A 14,308-nucleotide genomic window follows, 5' to 3' on the forward strand; every position below is an offset into this window, starting at 1 on the left:
CCATTCTCCACTCATTATACTGTCATTGGTTACGACCTCATTGGATGTCACCTTGATCACTGAAAAATTCAGATATTTTTAGTCCTTCAAGTCTATTGTAGTGTGAAATTTAATGGGGAATCTATAAAAAACATCTCTCTTTTGTTTTGTTAAGTTGAATTTTATTGGTAGGCAAAGTTATTTAACATGTGTTTGTGTAAATTTTTCCAAGATTTTCTCCATAGAATACAAAAAAGACATCTTCAGAACATAAAAAACACACTAAAATATAGCACCAGACTAAGTTATTAAGAAAGTTCTTTAGGCTGTATTATATTAAATTTTCTTACAAAAGGCCGATTTTGTTGAATCCCACTCCCCATATTCATAAAACCGAAATTTAAAAGTAAATAATGTGATTTTTTTGAAGTACATATCAAAAGCTAACATGTCATTGAGGTAAAAGACTGGTAACAAAATTTTTTTCTTTTTGATTCTGACCTGGATTGTGACTATATAGAGCACTTTAAATAAGAGCCTTACAAGCTGATGTGAAAAAAAATTGCTGATAATTTTGGTTGTTTATGCATTTAATAGATTTGTGTATTAATTAAGAGTGAGGCAATGACAGTATAAGACCCCTGATAATAAGCTAAGTGATAGTGAATACTCAAAGATTTGTAAGGTGTATTGGTGACACATATGAGCTGGTGCTGTCTAATATGCATATTAAGATTACTCACACTAATCAAACGATAAAGAACCATGGTTGTGCATTATATGTACCTGTTAACAGTATGTAGATAAGACTCATCTCTTTGTAAAGTTACAATAAAACACTCAAATACCAGTAACTACTTGAACTAGACAAAATTATGATGGTGCATTATGCAAACTTACTCAAAAGTACAGTATACTCATCTCTGAGTGGAGTTGTGGGCAAATAGTCAAGGGCCAGATGCTACTGAAACTATATAGAATTATGGTGATGCATAACATGTGCTCAATCATTAGTAAATGAGAACCATTTCTGATTAAAGTCAAATGCCAAGTGTTACTGATATAAGATACTATCTCATTGCATGTTAGTGATTACAGGCTGATGCACGGCTCGAAGTAGTTGAAGCAACCAAGAAAAATTTATGTGGTAGTGAATTCCACCTGAAGTTCTTGGTAAAAATTGACTCAGGGAAATGAAAGTTTACTAATGTTGAATCATGGTAGTATGGGTGCTATATAAGGGTTAGGCCATAATTTTGTTCTAATTTTTCTAATTTATTTCTAGTAAGAGTTCAATGATTGTCTGTATTAGCCAAGTGAATACCCCTGCCCATAGGTTTAAGCCCCTTTACACAACTTGATGTAAAGTAGGCAAACAAAATTAGTTACCTCCCTATTGATACACATACTTCTGAAGCACCAAATCATGTAGTACAGCTAATAACTTTTTTGTTTTTTTGAGGGAAAAAGATCCAGAACTTTATAAGAACACATTTCATTATCATATATGGAAAAGCAAGAGAGGAGACATATTAATAATTAGATTTTTATATACTATTCTGTAAGTTATATGCGAAACTGGCAAAAGGTGCTGAATCCGTAAGGTTACCACTAAATAGATAGCGTGTAAAAACTTTATTACAAGTAAGAGATAATTTACCTATTATGTGTTAGCTATTTATATGTAATTCAAACTTTAATAATCTGCTTATTTTCAATATCTTTATCAACTATTGACCTCAGTGATAATTTTTCTAGTCAGCAAGATATGAGAACCTCAAGTGCTTAGCAAACAGATGTTTATGTTTTATCATAAGTTGCGTAATAATAAAAGTTGGGTGTGATGGACAGATATAATCTTCTTCGTCCAAGCATGAACAACACATTACCATGGATTGATATCAGTGTTCCATACTTGGCATGTTCCAACCACTGTATCCATTGGGAAATAGCATCATGCTTTAATAGGGTCGAAGGATTGCCTTTCTCTTTGTGCTTCAGCAAAACAACAAACCCTTTTACATATGGCGGTATCCACTATCCACCTCTCGCAGAAGAAAATGAATTTTTGAGTGGTAATTTATTATTCATCAAGTCCATGCATCCGAAAACGAATACCTGACTAACTAATTTCATACCCGACATGGACTAGTAAATGGACGAGACACCATGATTCGCCATATGATCAAGCTATGTCATGGGCTTTCTTCTCTCCCGAGATAAATGTGTTTCTATGTATAAGTTGTAAACAAATAACTCTCCCAAATCATGTATGTTTGTGTGTACATTCATCCTAAACTAGGCCTTGTACAAGCTACTCAAAAGTATCAAGATGTTCTTCCTATTATGGAAAAATATCAAGAAGATCATTTATACATTTACTCTGAACTTGTCTATTACAAGTAATTACTAAATATCTGCTGAAAAGTATTGGCGCTGTCTACTTCTACTCAAGACTATCTTTGTGTTTTTGTACAAAAATGCTACTAAAATTAATGAAAACTGACAATACGAACTACAGAAGAAATACATAGCAGATTTATTCACATGTTATTTCTGAAACTAGACTCCATCAGATATTGCTCAAAATTATGGATGCATATTACTTGCCATGGAACTACAATGCGCATTAATTGAGGATGATGAATGTTTTTTGGTTACTCAATTTTTCACAAATTGTTCCTATGTTAACTCATTACCCTCAAAGTTGAATAAACTGAAATATATTTTTTGTATTTTGAAAGTCTCGTATATGGATTCCGTAAAAATAGTTGACCAGCCCCGGTCTAGATTATAAAAAATCTTCAAATGAACGCCTTCATGTTCTTGATTAAAAACTTCACTTGCTTTACAGAGCCTAGTTCAGAGTGGATGTTCAAGTTCAAACTTGATATTAGTGGTTCAATAATATTATAAGTCCACCAATTAGAAGCTGAGAGATAGATCGATACATAAAGATAAGTATGATGTATTGCTGATACATCTTGGCCTGTGCTGTCATGTCTAATCTTTATCCTTAAATATAATTATATAAATGATTTGTTTAAAACTAGCATTATGATTGTGTATCTTTTACATTGACAAAATTTAAAATTTACATAGTTTATAATATAAATATTATAATGGAAATAGTTTGTCTGAACTTTGACCCCTACTTCCATCTATATTTATAACTTTTTATGCATCTGTGTAAAAATATGGTGGTGCATAATGTGCTCTTGATTAAAAGAAAAGTAGACCCATTTCTTAGCAAAGTTACTTGTGAAAAGTGCAGTGCCAAGAGCTACTCAAACTATATCAACTTGTCATTCGTAATGCTCGCTTACTCTGAAGTAATTGAGCATCATCTGTGATCAAAGTTAAGTGCCGAGTGCTACTATTATAAGTTACTATAGCATTACATGTTAGTCATTACAGACTGACCCACAGCTTGAAGTAGTTCAGGTTGAAGCGACCAAGAAAAATTTGAGTGGTAGTGAATTCCACCTGATGTTCTTGGTAAAAAATGATTGAGCGTAAATGGAAGTTAACTAATAATGAATCATGTAGTACAATTAATAACTTGTTTTTTGGAGGAGCAAGATTGAAAGGTTTATAAGATAATTTATATTATATAGATATAATTTCAATATAATATCTAGAAAAGCAAGAGCAGAGACACATCATTATTAATTACTGTAGGTTTTTGTTTACCAGTCTGTATGTTATATGCAGAACTGTCAAAAGGTGCTGAAACTGTGAGGTTAGAGGTTACCACTAAAAGGCGCATGGGAATAGATGGTTTGTAATGAACTTTATTACAAGCAAGGGATAATTCTGGAGGGTTGTTGTCCAATTTTGCTTTGAGTCCTAACTTTAACATTATTATTTCATCAAGGCTTCTTTGCTAGTTTGACTAATGTACATGTATACTTATAATGTGTTATCTATTGATAGGTAATTCAAACTTTAATAATCTGCTTATTTTTAATATCTTTATCAACTATTGACCTCAGTAATAATTTTTCTAGTCGGCAAGATGTACCAGTCCATATGAAAACCTCAAGTGCTTAGCAAACAGACATTTATGTTTCATCATAAGTTGTGTAATAATAAAAGTTGGGTGTGATGGAGAGATATAATCTTCTTTGGCCAAGCATGAACAGTACATCAACATGGATTGATATAAGTGTTCCATACTTGGTATATGCCAACTACTGTATTCATTAGGAAAAGCCATCATGCTTTAATGAAAGTTTAAAGGATTTGCCTTTTTCTTTTTGTGCTTATTCAGCAAAACAACAAATCCTTTTACATACAGTGGTATCCATCCCTCTCAGAGGGGAATTATTGAGGGGTAATTTATTATTCATCATTATTCATATACTTACTTGGTCATATTGCTATTTTACTGGATGGTGATAAATGTTACTTTCAGACAATTGCTATGAATGAACTTGTAAACAAGTAATTCACCCAAAGCATGTTTGTTTGTGTGTACATCCTCTCAAACTAGGCCTTGTACAAGCTACTCAGAAGTATCGACATGTTCTTCCTATTATGGAAAAATATAAGGAAGATCATTTATAAATTTACTTTGAAGTAGGCTTCTACTCAAGACTATCTTTTTGTTCCTGTGCAAGAACCTACTGAAATCAATGAAAACTGAAATTAATGAAAACTACTCAAAAAATATATAGCAGATCCATTTACATATTAATTCTGAACTAGACTCCATCAGATATTGCTCAGAAGTATGGATGTATATTACTTGCCACGGAGCTACAATACGCATTAATTGGGAATGTTGAACGTTTTTTGGTTACTCAATATTCCACAAGTCATTTTTCTGTTAACTCATCAACCTCAAAGTTAAGGGCACAGAAATAAATTTAGCCACAATGTAAAATATCTTTTTCGTAATTTTATGGTTTTTGTATATGATCTTTGGTAAAAATAGTTGATCTGCCCTGGCCTTGATTCTTCAAATGAACGTCTCCATGTTCTTGATTCATTACTTCATTTTCTTATACATGGCTTAGTTTAGAGTGAATGTGTATATGTTCAAACTAGATATAAGTGGTGGTCCAAAAAGATGATGAGACCACTAATTATAAACTGAGTGAGAGTGAATACTCAAAGATTTGTACGATGTATTGCTGATATATCTGGGCCTGTGCTGCCCTGTCTGATCTTTACCCTAAAATAGAGTAATGAAAATGATTTGTTTTAAAATAGTGTTGTGCTTTCCAATCTCTTCCATTGACAAAATTCGAATTCACATAGTGTATATTATAAATATTATAATGCCATAGTTCGTCTGATCTCTAGTACCATCTATGTTTATATTTCTTTGAGCATCTGGGTTACTTGCAACTCTTCTATCTGTACCTTTCCACTTTGCATGTCAAAGGTATATGCTCTCACTTATAAGTAAATGAGCTTTATATCATCTGAGCAAAGTTACGGGCGATCACTGAAGTTTCAAGAGCTACTTAAACTATATAAAATTGATGTGATGCATTAATTTATGTGCACTCACTCAGTAATAGAAAACTCATCTCGGGGGAAGTTATGGTTACTAAAATGAGAAGGTCTACTGAAATGATATAGGATTATGGATGTGGATCACATGCACTCACTTCAGTCTTCGCTAAAATTTGACTATTGGAATAATAGATAAATTGCAAATTTGTGATAAAAAAGTCTCGTGTTCTGTTATTTAGCCATTTCTTTAGATAAATATTGCCAAACTGTTAGTACAGTAATCAGTATTTTTTTTATCACCATATACCGTAAGAAATACACACTGTACATACAGAACGAGATAATGGAAAAGAGAGGAAAATAATGCATTTCAGGGTGAAAGGGGACACGATAACGTCTTTCTGCACCAGGACATATTCATGCGAAATCTCTAATTCTTCACTTTAAATGGGCTATACAAATACAATGGCATAATAGCAACAGGAACATAGGGTACAGGAGAGGCTTTCAGCACTTGTGTTCACCCTTCCAAAAAAATTAGATGTACTCAAGTTGTATGTGTTTTTACCACTTTTATGCTATTTAAATACCAGCTAAAGGCTAAAAAGTAGGCCTTGTATTGTGACCACCTTCAAACAAACCTGCAGTCTTCTTCAGGGGCCACGAACCACTGACATACTCAATAGTTGGTATACCCACTATTTTATCTTTTTGGACTTTATATACTGTGTGCACCCCACATCAGGAGGAGAAAGTGCTTTTCGTGAAAAACAACAATCACCCAACAGTCAATAAAATGAGAATTTAGCAAAATAAGATCAATTCATGCTCACTAAGTATTTTCAGTTGCAATTCAACATTTTCATTGTTATGTTTAGAGTTTCGTGATTGACTAATAATAGTTGTTTCACAAGCTACACTATTGTAGGGTGAGCCCTATAGGGGCCCTTGATTGCCATGCAAACAGTCGTTGTCCGTAGGTACTTGTACATTACTGGTAAATATTCATTAAAGATTATCTCATGTGCACTAGTCCTATGAAGGATGAATTGTTATATGATGCATAGGCTTTGGTATAAGTTTGGTATATTTCACATTTCTGTTGTGATTTGTGTCTTTTCTGTTATATTACTGAATATGAAATATGAATATATTACTGAGCATGAACTATGATAGTGAAGGGAACACTAAAAATTCATATTTATTACTAGACGCAAAACTATGGAAAACCAAAAACTAAAATTGGTTTCGAATTCCCAAGCAAATGTTGTTAATACTTAATTTTAAGTTTTTGGTGTCAAGACAATGAACCTTCAAAAATTTGATAACAACATAGTCTCCTTTCATGCAATAAAAATATCTCTTGACACCAACAGGCATTATCTATAGCTAATCATACATTTAATAATCATAAAAGTTTCATCTCATGCTATGAAATGATAAACCATAATATCATGAAAAGACTTTGTAAATTCTCTCCAGTTTATATATTTCATATTTCTGTTGTGATTTATGTGTCTGTTCTATTATGTAACTGAGTGTTCAAACAGAAAATTCAACAAATCCATCTTTAGATGGTGAAAAGTTTGGAAAACTCTTAAAAGTGGGCCTGGGTTTCTAAGCAAGTGTTGTTAGGACTTGATAAAGTCCCAGATTCATTTCAATTTTTGTACCGGGACAATGAACTTTCAAGTCTTTGGTGTCAACATAGACTCCATCTATGCAATACCTCTGTCGTTTTTAAATCTTGTTTGACTCTGACTGGGCATTGTATCGACTTGGCTTGTGACATAGCTGGGTGGTGACCTGACAAGAAACTAAATTGTATCGGAACTTACAAGCACATAACAGAATGATAAATACTTTATGCGTAGCATGTTAAGTGGTATGCTGTAATATAAGTTTATATTTTTCATGCAATAACTGTATTTCAGACTGCACGAATCCATAGAATGACATTTCAATTGCTGTGCAAACATTTGTTGCCGATGAGTGATCAATTACAAGAATAAAATGCCATGTTGTCTAGGAATATGACATCACAGTTTTATGACAAATATACATTCCACGAGTCTTTGATCATTTCTTGCCACACACAGACAATGTTTCACATGTCATGAAAGTGATAAATTAAAGAAGTCATATATCAGCCACAATATTAGTATTATAGTATTATTGGAAGTAATGACCTGCCCTAAAATTTTTGTGCAATAGTTTTATGAAAGGACATATTATATACGGCATAATATCAGCAGATTACACTGGCTTCCCGACTTGTAATAAAAAGATAAATTATATAATTTATATCTCTGTATCATCACAACTGAGACATTCTTAATATCATTTTAATGATAGGAATTTTTGTCACTCCGTAACGTCATGGAGTGACATGCGACTAGTTGTGCTGTATAATTGTGCTGCTTCCTGAAAAATGTTTGTTGTACAATAAATGTAAAGATTAATATTTCTAGAATACAGAGACAAGTTATTATAATTGATATGTCATGAAGCTTTGGACAAAATTTGGTTGATATATTGCAGTCATTTTATGCATTCAACTTTTTGTCACTCCGTGACATCACTTGTTTTGTCTCGTCGTTTGAAAAATATTTGGTTGAAAGTGAAAAGTGAATTATGGTAAATACATCATTGTTACTGCTATCTATTGGCATTTCTTAAAGTAGCAAACCATCAAGACCTTGATATAGTAAAATTGATTATATGTGTGAAATGTCACTCCGTGACATTTGTGGAATTGCTGACCATCTGTTACTCGTAGCTTATTGTTAGCTTATTATTTTGAGGGTGGGGTGCAAGACTTGACAAATTCTAAAAAAGGGGTGCGGCTTAGAAAGTTTGAGAACCACTGTCTCGACTAAAGCCATTATTTTGCTCAATGAGAACCCACATGTATAAAAAAAATAAAGGAGAGAATCTACATTATAAAATTACTCAATCATAATAAAGTAGATGTTTTGTTATGCAAATGACAATGCTTACAATAATGGAATTTGACATCTTTTCTCAAGAGTAAAGTTTCTAACTTTTGGTAAAGCAAAAAAGTTTCAACTTGTAGGGAAGTCATTGTAAATTATATGAAATGTGAATTCCATGCTTTCTGCACCAAAACAGATTCACGCGAGGTACTTATTAGGCCTTTGATAGAAGTAGGGGCTGCATTACGGACCCCGGTTTAGGAACCATTGATGAGTGGTCAATTACATAAGAATAGAATTCCACGTTGTCTACGCTAGGTATATGACATGACAGTTTTGTGACAAATAGACGTTCCATTCCACAGCCACACACAGACAATGGTTTCCATGTCATAAAAGTGATAAAATATAGAATTCATGTATCAGCCTCAATATATCTATTATAGTATTGAGGTAAAAACTAATGAATTAAATACATCTTAAATTTTTAGGTTTTGTGCAATATTTATATAAAAGAACAAATTATATATTCTTCCTGAAATTGCATAATATCAGCAGATTACACTGGCTGTTCAACATGTCATAGAAGTGCTAAATGGTGGAAATTAAATCTTAGTATCGTCGTTACAGAGACTTTCGCGGGTTTCTAAATCTTCTCTTCCAACTTTTCAAGTTTTTTATCCAGCTAGAATGAAATCACTACATGCTTACTCTGCGTCAGTCCCATTTTTATTACTAGGCAAGTCATTTGGAAATGCTTGAAAATTAAATTTAAGAAATATTTATAGTTATATAATAGTTTTTTCACAATCTACAAGAAGAACAGGGTTTCTCTAATTGCGATGGAAACAGGTTGTCTATGGTGAATATTCATAAAAGTTTCATCTCATGTGCACTAGTCCTATGAATGAATAAATTTTGATATGATAAATAGACTTTGTGAATCATATCTATGAATTCTATATTTCTGTTGTGATGCAGGTGTCTGTTCTATTATTCAACTGAGTATTTTAATAAAACGTATGGTAAGGGGGCCACAGAAATGCATTGTTTTAACTGGACCAAAAAGTGGGCCTGAATGCCCAAGCAAGTTTTGTGACTTGATAATATCCCAGTTTTATTTCAAGATTTTCATATCAAGACAATGAGAAGGTCTTTGCTGTCAACATAGTCTCCATCTATGCAATACCTCTGTCGTTTTCAAAATCCTGTTTGACTCTGACTGGTCATTGACTTGGCTGGGCGGTGCCCTGACAAAAAATTTAGATGTATTGAAAGTTACAAGCACACCACAGAAAGGTATATATATCATCTTTGCGTTATGCTTAGCATGTTAGATGGTATGCAGTAATATAAGTTTATAATTTTCATATAGTAAATTGTATTTCAGTTGAGTTTCAATTGCTGTGCAAACAATGGTTGCCGAGGAGTAATCATAAATTATATAAGAATAAATCTACATTCTGTCCGCGCTGGGTATTTGTATTATTGGAGGTAAAACCTCATGACTTGAGTAATCCTAAAATAAAATCCTTTTATGTTTTGTGCAACAGTTGTATGAAGGAACAAATTATATATCCTTCCTAGTGCTATGTCATAATATTAGTGCCCGATATGTCATAAAATGATTTTTCAGAGAGTTTTTCAGTTTTCCTAATTCTTTAAAAAGAGTTTTGACCTCAAAACTCCTGGCAAGCTGGCTACAACAATCTGGGTATGATATTTTCGTTCACCCAGTGAACATGAAATGTAATACCTATACCTACCAAGTACCATATATTCAGTGGCGCAGCTCTCTGGAAATTTAGGAAGACTGAAAAAGTGGCTGAAAGTGTATTTGCTTCTTAAAAGCTGATTTTTTTATATATACATTTGATGATTGCCATCACGTCCTAAAACGATTACTTAACAAGCATCATTTTATCAATCCCGCAAATTTCGTATGTCACAAACAGGGGAGCGGCCATAGGAGCAGCAGGTTGTAGAAAGCGATAGATAAATAGGTTTAATGATTTAAATAAAAATAAACAAAATGTCACCCTTACTTAATACTTGACTTTAAACTTTTGTACAAAACCTTCGCTAAAAAAACACCCCCGCCAACGCTCAAAATAAGAAAGTTAGTAATTATTCAGATAAGGTTGGAAATACAGAAATGTTCAAATCATTCCGAAACCTAACTGGATAATTACTAGTTTGTTATTTTTAAACGTCGCTGGGGACGTTTTTTGCAAATATCACATTTTTGCAATGGTGGCGAGGGCTTTGTACAAAATACCCTCAACTTCCTTCATTCTCATGTATAACAACATCTATATTAGGTATATCCCTCGGATTATTTCCGAAGTTAAGCGAAAGGGGCATCGTTTGCAGAAACTCGCCCTTGGCAGCAGAAGAGTTGGGCATGCCCCTGGTCACAAGTCAATTTTTTCGCAGGATGCGAGGCTGGATGGATGTGTTCAATGTCTAACTGGCACTGTACACACCTTGCTTACCTTTCAGAACTAAAGCATTACAAAAAATAATTCTATTAATTTGTTAACTGCTGATTTATTGATAACCTAAGTATTAAGAGTAGGTAGGGATTAGTTCAATTGCTCAATCGCAAATTTCACATAATTTAGGAATAACATTCATGAATTAATGTAAATAAATTACGACTTGGTCATAGCAAATTATCTGTGTTAATAGCGTGAGCCTATGAGAAAGCTTTGATTGCAGTAACCTCTATAGCCTAAATTTACTTCAACTTATCCTGTAGATCAGGACCTGGAGGTTGCAAACCCAGAGGAGGGCCCTTATTGGATTTTATACGTCACTACGAGTAAACCAATTTCACACAATGTACTATATATATTGCCCCTCTGTAGACTTTTGATTGGAAACACGGGGTTGCAAAAAATTTTAAAAGGTTGGAAGGGTTGTGAAAATGCGTCATATTAAACTTTGATAACCTGTAATAAATAATTTTTATTTGTTTAAGTAATTTTTATTTTATTTTTTTTAACTACCCGTATGTAATTTATAACTTCTGTATGGTTGTGTGTGTGGGTGCGTGTGTGAGATATTTCCATTATTTTGAGTGAGTGAACACGTACCACTTCTTCTTGGCAAAACCTTCCATCTTATATACATTCTGTACGTTTTAAACCTTATCTAAGGTTTTGTTTGCTCTCCTGATTTCATAATCAGTTTTCATTTATTTTTTTTACCAATCATTTTATTGTCTATTTCTAAGTCAGCCTATTTCTGAGTTGTGTTCTAGCATTGAACACTGAATAATTTATTTTATTTATTGGATAGGAATTTAAAATAGGTTACTTACTAAGTCTATTTCATATATAAGATAGCTTACTGGCTATAGAAGATTTATGTATGTGGTCTGTTGAAGAAGCCATGACTGTACATTTTACATATTTATCTCAGGGAAGAGGAAAGGCCGCTTAATCGTATGATTAACCACGGCTTCTCATCCGTTTACCAGTTTGTGTCTGGTAAGGATTAGTTAGTTAGGTATTTTTCCAGATGCATTGATGGTGTATGAAGTCGTGGGTGACCAGCATTCACGTGACCCACTCTACAGTGACGAGGGTACAGCATTCCGGTGGCGAGCGTATTTCTAACGCTTAGTACGATGAGCCACACCGTCGCGGCGTACTTACATGAAATGCCATTTGATGGAAATAATAATTCCTTATATGGAAAAACAGGATGGCAGTGAATGCAAAATGTGTTATCTCTCTGTGAAGCCCTGTAACCAAATTTATAGTGAACTTGTCAGCTTTAAACTGTCATGTGTAGTCTGGCATTATTATTGTTAACATGGGGTTGGAAGGCATGCTATGGTTATTTTTAATTTTGTTTTTCCAGGCTGAGATTTTTTGTTTTCATTGTTTTCGTAACTATAACTTTCTCTGACTTTTCAAAATTTGTTCTTTTATGTTCAACAGATATTAAATATTATATATAATTATACTTGAAATTAGTACTTGGCAGCATATCTCCCACGTTTCGACTTTTGTCTGGAAAAAATGGCAGATCAGAATCAACCACAAGAGGGAGCTAATGTGAACATTCTAGGTATGTATTTGTAATTTTTACATCAAAAAATTTCAGAACAAGCTCGTCATTTAGAACATAAGTTATGTTTATATCTTTTTGATGTTTGATTACTAGTTGCAGTATTGCTCACTAATTTAGTTCAATGGCTCAAGCTCTGTTAGAACCTTTTTTGAAAAGGACGCTGACGCTATAATGCAAAGGACGCTGACCATAGCTTGAATCATAAACCTATATTTTTGTTTTATCAGAAGAAATACATAATATGGTTCTTAAAATATACTTTGTTTCAGGGGCACACATCGATGAACTGCATGCAGGACATGTAAATCAGATTGTTGCTCAGGCAGACGTAGTTCAAGCTCAAGCAGAAGTGATTCATGTAGACAATGTGAACCTTCACATGCATTTTGGAGATAATGGTAATTTTTTTTAATATAGGGTGTGAATGGCATGTTCATACATAGTTGAGACATACGTACATAGTTAGGAAAATTCAAGTGAAAATACTTTTGTCTCTCTTTGCTGTCTCACTCTGATTTCCCTGGTAAAATGGACTATTTGAGATGAATACCGTATATGCTCGTTTTACCGCACAATCTTGATTAGAGGCCCGTTTGAATAGCCGCCCGTGTGAACAGAACATAAAAATAAATAAGGGCCGGTGATTGAATACCCGCCCGATGTAAAAGCTGATTTTTCAGTGGTATAGAATAATAGGAAATAAGAAGCGCTTTTGTCACAACGCTGTTGAATTTTAAGCGCCGGTAGATAACACTCACGCCTTAGGCGTCCACGTACATAACAGATAGCATTGATTACGTAACACCATGGTTCTCAAACTGGGCGTCGCGACGCCCAAATGTGTCGTTTCAAATGATAGGGCATCGCAAAACTTTTCTTCTTTTGCGAATTTGTACCTGCGGTGCGTAGAATAAGTCAAAATACTCGTTATTCTCGTTTAAATCATAATTGAAAACTGGAAATAACAATATATTAATTATTGTAACGATCGAAAATAACAAGCGCCCGTGCTTGAATAAGGGCTGGTTTGAATAAGGGCCCGGTAAGTAAGTTGGTTAAAAAAAATAGGGGCCCGGGCTACAAAACGAGCAAATACGGTAATCTCATGTCGACTTGTTACTTTTCGCCAATGAATTTCTTTATACTTGCAGTAAACTCGGGCGGTTTTTAATTTTTTATTGGATCTCCGTCCTAGGAGACCCTTGTTTTTAGTCTTTCTGTCTGTTTGTCTGTGTTTAGTTGTAGCCTCTAAACTACTGTGCCGATCTGGTTGAAATTTCTCACATGGCTTATGCTGTCACCTTAGGAATGTGTGCGTCATCGAAAGTCTGGATTGGTGTTTTGTTTCCAAGGTATCAGAGATAAAATACGCTGACCGTCTAGTTTTTCACAATTTGTCAACAATATCTTGTAAACAACCTCCAAAATTAAAATTTGGAGATTGCTACCACTCGCAGAAGTAAATACTCTTTCAAACAAGCCATTTTTCATGTCGTTAATCCAAAAACAGGTGAAGCCTTAGAAAATTTAGTGAACATGATTACTTATTATCCTCAGTATATCGCTCAAGAAAAGAATACCACTGAGACGTGCAGTGCTCAAAATGAACTGGCAGTTTTGTTATCCCAGTCTCCGCAGTACGCAGTTGTTATAGGTGCAATTTTGGTGGATGGTAACGGTTTACTGAAATGCTGGTCCCCTCATGAATCAGTGGAGATCTTGGGCGGCTACCGGCTTGTATTTTCTATGGTTATGTATGTAATATTAAAATATTATGCTTGCCATTGACTTTCAATAAGTTTCCGTGAACTAGTGCCTTTCATACTAATAGGACGCAGAATTCG

The 14,308-nt window shown here is 33.9% G+C and overlaps 3 protein-coding genes across 4 annotated transcripts in view; 2 read left to right on the top strand and 1 right to left on the bottom strand.

The window, feature by feature from the left end:
* Positions 1–14,308, top strand: part of LOC120331108 (uncharacterized) — a 447,434-nt gene that overhangs the window by 187,897 nt on the left and 245,229 nt on the right. The window lies entirely within an intron of this gene.
* LOC120331502 (protein ABHD12B-like) overlaps positions 1–14,308 on the top strand; it is a 117,973-nt gene that overhangs the window by 46,438 nt on the left and 57,227 nt on the right. The window lies entirely within an intron of this gene.
* The window catches only part of LOC120336002 (general transcription factor II-I repeat domain-containing protein 2-like), a 305,240-nt gene that overhangs the window by 36,469 nt on the left and 254,463 nt on the right, over positions 1–14,308 (bottom strand). The gene's annotated exons all lie outside the window — the stretch shown is intronic.

The sequence above is a fragment of the Styela clava genome, chromosome 9 (genome assembly GCF_964204865.1).
Source record: "Styela clava chromosome 9, kaStyClav1.hap1.2, whole genome shotgun sequence".
Taxonomy (NCBI): domain Eukaryota; kingdom Metazoa; phylum Chordata; class Ascidiacea; order Stolidobranchia; family Styelidae; genus Styela; species Styela clava.